Source organism: Hemiscyllium ocellatum, chromosome 34, assembly GCF_020745735.1.
Source record: "Hemiscyllium ocellatum isolate sHemOce1 chromosome 34, sHemOce1.pat.X.cur, whole genome shotgun sequence".
NCBI classification, from domain to species: domain Eukaryota; kingdom Metazoa; phylum Chordata; class Chondrichthyes; order Orectolobiformes; family Hemiscylliidae; genus Hemiscyllium; species Hemiscyllium ocellatum.
In genome coordinates, this window is record NC_083434.1 from 5257339 (window position 1) to 5264959 (window position 7621).

At 43.4% G+C, this 7621-nt stretch overlaps 1 protein-coding gene across 1 annotated transcript in view; it reads left to right on the top strand.

Moving 5' to 3' along the window:
- The window catches only part of atxn1a (ataxin 1a), a 481844-nt gene that overhangs the window by 108156 nt on the left and 366067 nt on the right, over positions 1-7621 (top strand). The window contains exon 3 of the mRNA XM_060849975.1: positions 6031-6176. The gene's annotated coding sequence lies outside the window, so the exon portion shown is untranslated. The remainder of the gene's footprint in view (positions 1-6030; positions 6177-7621) is intronic.

Here is a 7621-nt window from a genome sequence, read left to right on the forward strand (position 1 = left end):
GATGGAAATGCAGAGAGGTTTTTAACAAAGCAATTCCAGGGTTTGGGGCCTAAACAGCTGAAGGTTTGGCTGGTAACAATGGAGCAATAAAATAAGGTAATGAGCAAGAAGCCAGGGTTGAAGGAGCACTGAGCTCATGGAGGGTTAAAGGGTTAAAGGAATACAGAGGACTGAGACCATGGAGGGATTTGAAAGTAGGAATAAGCATTTTAAGATCAAGCGAGTCAATCTAGATCAAGGAATACAAGGGCAGTGTGTTAATGAAACATGGGTGCAAATTAGAATGTAGGCAACAGAATTTGGATGAACCCAAGTTTGCAGAGGATACAAGATGGGAAACCAGCCAGAGGTGTTGGAACAGTTCAGTCTAGAGAGAAGAAAAGCATGGGTGACATTTTCCACATTAGATGAGCTGACGTAGGTTTGTATAAAGGTGACATTATGGAGAGGGCTGTAACTGGTCTTGGTGACACAGACTATTGGATGGGAACTCGGGGTCAGATAGGACAGTAAGGCAGAGGATAGTGTGGTTCAGCTGGAGGCCGTTGGCAGGTAGAAGGCGGAACTCCAGTCAGTAGAAGGAGTTTGTGATGGAAATTGATGTGGTGGCCTTGCCTTCAATCTCTCTGTGCTTAATTGGAAGAAATTTCTAAAACTGGCAGTTTAACAAGCAAACTGACAACAGAAGCAGGAAAGGGAGCGAGAGAGATGATGTTGAGATAGTGCATCATGCAGATTAGAAACTGCCACCTTTTGGAGTGATTTTGCTGCATGACAGCCTATAGATGAAAAATAGGAAAGTTAATGGTGGGAGAGTGGGTGGCGAATCATATGCAAGTCAATCTCTGGCTATTAATTGATAGGTAGGAACTAAATCTAGTGAGTGGAAGCCAACCCAGACAGAGGGTGAGGGAGGAGAATGCAGGCAGGTTGACAGCAGTGAGGAGGGATAGTGTTTTATGGTTATAGCCACATTGCCTGGCAGCTGTGACTTTGCCAAAGTCATGCTGTGGCAGGACTTGGATCTCCGGAACCAGCGGTACAAACCTGAAATTGTGTGAAAGAGGAGCACAGCTGGGAGTGGCAACAGCCCGTTCAAGGATGGTTCGAGATGAAAGGACGAATGGAAATAGGAAGTTTGCAAGGACAGAGGAGTCCATTGTGTTTTTTTTTGCAGCGGATTGTGATGTGTGGTTTGAAATGGAAGGGGACAGTTCCTGAGAAGGTTGAAGCTTTATTATATCAGTTATGATGGGAGATTCAAAAGAGAAGCTTTTGGTCAACAGTTTGATGGACCAGTGTTCAGCAGCAGCCGCTGGTGGTTCTCATGAACAAGGTGAGCTCGGGGTGGCCACTAGGTGAGAGAAAACGGACGTACGAAGCAGAAACAAAATTCAGAACGATAATATGGGGCAATATTTTCCTTGTGCATTTCCAGGATAGGGAGGACAAAACAATGCTGTGTTTGAAACCTGGAGTTAGCACAGTAACGTGGTAAATCAGAATGTTGTACATACTGTCCACAAATGAACAAGAATTGTTGAGGAAATCCTGAGTAAGGATTATCAGACCTGAAATGTTAACTTTGATTTGTCTTCAAAGGTGCTGCAGACCTGCAGAGCTTTTCCAGCAATTTCAGTTTTTATTTAAGAATTGTGAAGAATTGTTTTGGAAAGGCAACTCAGGGCAAGACTTCTACACTAAATGGTAAGGTCATGGAGAGTGTTGCTCAACAAAGAGATCTTGGAGTGCAGACTCCTAGTTCCTTGAAAGTAGAGTTTCAGGAAGGTAGGATAGTGAAGAAGGCATTTGGTATGCTTGCCTTTCTTGGTCAGTGCATTATGGGTATAGGAGTTGGAAGATCAGGTTGCAGCTGTGCGGGACATTGACGAAGCCACTATTGTGCATTTCTGGTCACCCTGCTATAGGAAGGACGTTATGAAACTTTAAAGGGTTCAGAAAAGATTTACAAGGTTGTTGCCAGGGTTGGAGGGTGTGAGCTACAAGAAGATGCTGAATAGACTGGGGCTTACACCCAAAACGTCAATTCTCCTGCTCCTCGGATGCTGACTGATCTGCTGTGCTTTTCCAGCGCTACACCTTTAGACCCTGACTCTCCAGCATCTGCAGTCCTCACTTTCTCCATCTTGTCTGTTTACCCTAATGATTGCTGCTCATGATTTTATAAACCTCCTCTATAAGGTCTCCCCTCAGCCTCTGATGCTCTGAGGAAGGATCCCAAGGCAGAAGATGAGGTGTTCTTCCTCCAGTTGGTAGAGGTGGCCCAGTACTTGCATGTCCTTGGGGGAGTGGGAGAGGGAGTCGAAGTGATTCGCCCTGGGACCCTCCAACTATGGCATCAACATTGACTTCACCAGCTTCTAAACCTCCCCTTCCACCACTTCACCCCAGATCCAACCCTCCAACTCAGCACCACCTTCTTGACCTGTCTCACCTGTCCATCTTCCTTCCCATCTAACTGCTCCATCTTCCCCACCGATCTATCACTATTGCTCCTCGCCTGCATCCACATATCCAACTAACTTCTCCTAGCCCCACCCCCATCTCCCAATTTATCTCTCAACACCCTTCCCCTTCCACATTCCTGATGAAGGGATTATGCCTGAAAAGTCGATTCTCCTGCTCCTCGGATGCTGCCTGACCCACTGTGCTTTTCCAGTGCCACACTTTTCAACTCTAAATATACAAGGCCTTTTCCCCAGGGTTGGGGGGTCCAAAACTAGAGGACAAAGGCTTACGGTGAGATGGGAAAGATGTAAAAGGGATTGAAGGGGCAATATTTTCATGCAGAGGTTGATACTTTACAGAATGAGCTGCAAGAGGAAGTGGTGGAGTCTGGTACAATTACAACCTGTAAGAGGCATCTGAATGGTGGTATGAATAGGAAGGGTTGAGAGAGATAGGAGTCAAATGCTTGCAAATGGAATTAGATTAATTTAGGATATCTGGTTGGCATGGATGAGTTGGACCGAAGAGTGTGTTCCCTTGCTGTATATATCTACGACTCTAGTTCTCAAAATACATCCACTAATTATAAATATATTGCATAATTCCTCCCTCCACTAAGTTAAATGACACTTCTACCTGTCAGATAGCCACAGTTTGAATGCAAGTCACTATTACATGCTTACTAAAGAAAGTGATGAATTGTTTTAGTAAAGATATTATTAATACTGAATTAAGGTACAAAAAGTATCAGAATAAATCGGAGTGTACTTAAGAATTAGTAATCCATGTCAGTTCAGAACATAATATATTACAGTAGCCCCTTTTCACAGTTAGCTGAAAATGTGTTGCTGGTCAAAGCACAGCAGGTCAGGCAGCATCCAAGGAACAGGAAATTCAATGTTTCGGGCAAAAGCCCTTCATCGGAGCCCTTTTCACAGTTAGCTTTGTGTTTAGATTAGATTAGACTAGACTTACAGTGTGGAAACAGGCCCTTCGGCCCAACAAGTCCACACCGACCCGCCGAAGCGCAACCCACCCATACCCCTACATTTACCCCTTACCTAACACTACGGGCAATTTAGCTTGGCCAATTCACCTGACCCGCACATCTTTGGACTGTGGGAGGAAACCGGAGCACCCGGAGGAAACCCACGCAGACACGGGGAGAACGTGCAAACTCCACACAGTCAGTCGCCTGAGTCGGGAATTGAACCCGGGTCTACAGGCGCTGTGAGGCAGCAGTGCTAACCACTGTGCCACCGTGCCGCCCACGGTGTTATGTAGCCTGTAACCAAGCAGAATCCCACCTGATGACTGTGCTCTCCGGGAAGAGCAGTCCGACTAATGCTTCACTAGACCTTGCAGAAATAGTTGGACACTAACCTTTTGTGGGTCTCAGTCATTGTGGTTCCTGTACTCATTCTGACCTAACATGGTTAATTAGACCTCAACTTCCATAAGGCAAGGGACTTAGCACAACAGTATTGGACAGGTTGCTGCTGATGCGTTTATTTCACATGAGCCTCCTCCCACCTTTCTTCATCTCTGCACTTTCTGTTGTTCGTTGATCCAGCTTCCCTTTAAAAGCATTCAAATTATTGACAGATCCTTGTAGGATCCCAATTTTGATATGAACCATTGGGATTTGGACATTTGGGGGCAGGCTCCCTCCATAGTTGAAGCTGCTGTACCGCGAGCATTACTAGGGTAGGAAGGTTACTGAGGCCATCGCTGGGGGCAACCAGCAACACTTGCAGTGCTCTGGAAGCACCAGGCACAGATCGGATGGGGTGAGACAGAAGGATTAACCTTGTATCTTTCTGTGTTTACATATAGTCAATGATTAGTTGATCTCCAGTGACTCTGATTACAGGGAGTCTGAGACCATCAGAGTATCTTCCAATATTTACCAAAATCCAGCAACAGCATAAATGCAACTGCAATTTGACTATGACCAGAATTGAATTTTAGCAAAGAAATATTCTTAAATTGAGATTTGTATAACGTGCCTTATTCATATTGAAAGGTGCAGGTTTCAGATAGAATATCTGCCGTGTTTTTTTATCTGCCACTTTATAATTTGTGCGTAGGACAAAACTCCCTTATTCTTCCTTCTCTTGTTACTTCGGTGATCATCAGCACTACTGCCCTTTACTTACCATGGTTAATTTGTGGCTACTTTTAGTGGTCTCCCAGCCTTCATTCCCCTCAACCATAGATGCCAACTCTCCAGCACTGTTCTGGATTCTCCTGGAATTACAATTCAAATCCCCAGGAGAAAATCATAGCAACACTTAAGAAAAAGTGACCTTATTTTCCATTTTTAAAAAGTACTTTGTTTATGAAAGCATAAGAAATAGGAGCAAGAGTAATCCATTCAGTCATTAACTTTTCCCTGTCATTCTCTAAGATCATGGCAGACCTTAACTCCCTTCCATACCAGCTCCTCATAGCTCTCAACCTCTCTATAGTTCAGAAATCTATCTACCCACCCCCCACCTCCAAACACCTTTAGTGCTCTCGCCTCCACAACTCTCTCGGGTAGAAGGTTCCAGACACTTAATACCCTCTGAGAGAAAAAACTGCTTTGCATCTCAAGTTTAAATGAGTGGGCCTTTATCCTGTAACTAAGTTTTATTTATCTGGCCCCTTATGAACTGACACTCTTGATAAATCGGTAAAAATTAATACCTCAAATACCGTGATCTACTGTGATGTCCGAGTACTTATTCTGTAAGTAAAGAATAACGATGATGCCTAATGTTTCTATTACTTTGTGTTTTTAAATTGATTTGAGGAGCTGAAAATGTGTTGCTGGAAAAGTGCAGCAGGTCAGGCAGCATCCAAGGAACAGGAGATTCGACGTTTTGGGCATATGCCCTTCTTCAGGAATGCCTGATGCCCAAAACGTCGAATCTCCTGTTCCTTGGATGCTGCCTGACCTGCTGCACTTTTCCAGCAACACATTTTCAGCTCTGATCTCCAGCATCCAATTGATTTGAGGAGTTATCTTGCTGTTTTAGCAGAGATTATTTCAGGAATGTTGATGTCTTGAAGCTTAAGTTGGTCAGGGTTTACTGCGGTTATGGGTACCTCTTGATTATCTGGAATATTTAACCAACCAACACACTCCCAGAGGCATTGGATAATAAAATCCCCAAGTTTGAGATTCCTCCACTAGTGGAAACATCCTCAACATCTACCTCAGAATGTTTCAATAAGATCCCATTTCTTCTTTGGAATGCTGATGAATAAACATCTAACCTGTTTAGCCATTCTCAATACGTCAACCCCTTCAGCCTGGTGAATCTCAAAGTATTGGGTTTCTGATTTGAATGTGACACAGACTGTCATTGGCGAACTCTTCACTATTGCATATCCATGTTGTGAAAATAGGAAATGCTGTGATACACCCCTGTCTTTTCTGATCAAGATTGTCCACAGAATTGGACCATGAAGAATCACCTCCTTGTTAGTTCTCATGAAAACATATGAGGACACTGTGAATGCAGAAGAATTTTGGTAATGTGTCTTTTTGCTGTCTCCATCTCTCTGTTTCAGAACTTGTCCAGAGGAGCTGAAAAGTTCCAACATTTCAAACTAAAGTTGTAACTCTGGGACTGACCAGGAACCTGAATTCCAGGGCGCAGAAGGAAGGGCAAGAATTTTTTTGCTGGGGTTTCGAACATGAACTGATGCCTTTCTGGGTGAGTTTAGTAATTTTGCATCAGTAATTTTTTGCTTTTTGTTTTGTAAAGCCAAACCCCAAACCCAGATTGACAGCAGAAATCCATTAGAAAAGCATATGCATAATGTAATGGTTCGAATGGATTGTATTTCTATTTTTCATTTTTATACTTAAGCAGAACATTATGGTTACATTCTTCAGTTGAATTAAGAGAAAATTAATAAATCATGAACTTTGTTCTTTTTGCTATTACAGTAGATTTAATCTGTGAACTTTAGGCACAATCTCCCACAAATGGATCTTTATATTGAGTAGGTTCACAGTAGTAAAGCAAACATCTTCACCTTTCAAACAATAAGGAGGGGGCAAAGCCAGCAATATTTTTTTAAAAGGTTGGATTATTGTTGGATAAGTTTTCTCTGTAATATCTTACGCTATTTTTCAATGTTCGGTTGTTAGCTGATTGAACTGCAATTGCAATTATTGATCCAATTACAATCAGAATAATTAGGACATAAAAAGGGAGGAACAAGGAATGAAGAGAAAATGTAGGTTGAATGAAATAATGTGGCGATGTTCAAGAGATGAAAATGTTGAAACTCTTGGTAGGCATTAACAGTGCCACACTGAGGTTTTCATGAACATTAGTTGTCACCATCCGGGAAGTTAGTGTGATTGTGAATGTAATACTGAGCCTGTCCTCACTTTCATTTCATTTCTCACTGTCCCTCTGAGGCAGTGACTTCTCCTTGCTTTGTGCATCTGGATTCAGCCTTGTAGTTTGCGATTGCTCAGTAATATCCTGAATCAGTAGACTCTGGGTTACTGGAGACTTCACATCATCTCAGTAGACATCTAAATGCTGTACTGACAGCTTTGAATGATGTGGCAGATGAAATAAAGGTGGTCTCTGCAGATGTAAAAACTTCCAGTGTGTCTATTGCTAAGAAAGTAGGGGAATTTTCAGTTTCTTGGGCAACATCTATCCCTCAACCTGACGTCATAAAGACAAATGACTTGGTTATTATCACAGTGTTATTTGTGTGATTGTTACTGAATGTAAATTTGACCTTGAGAAAGTTTTATGGAAGTGTGCAAGATTTTAATTACAAAGAAAGGTTAAAGCTTGACGTGCTCTAATTGGAAAGAGGAGACCTGACAGTACACACTATAGATTAGAGAGAGAGAGAGAGAGAGGAGGGGTGTGTGTGTGGGTGTGTGTGTGTGTGTGTGTGTGAGGGGGGAGGGGAGGAGGTGGGTGAGTGAGAGAGGGGAGGGGCGGGGGTGTGTGTGTGTGTGTGAGAGGGGAGGGGCTGTGTGTGTGTGTGTGTGTGTGAGAGAGAGAGAGGGGAGGGGTGTGTGTGTGTGTGTGTGAGAGAGGGGAGGGGCTGTGTGTGTGAGAGAGAGGGGAGGGGGTGTGTGTGTGTGTGTGTGAGAGGGGAGGGGGGTGTGTGTGTGTGTGTG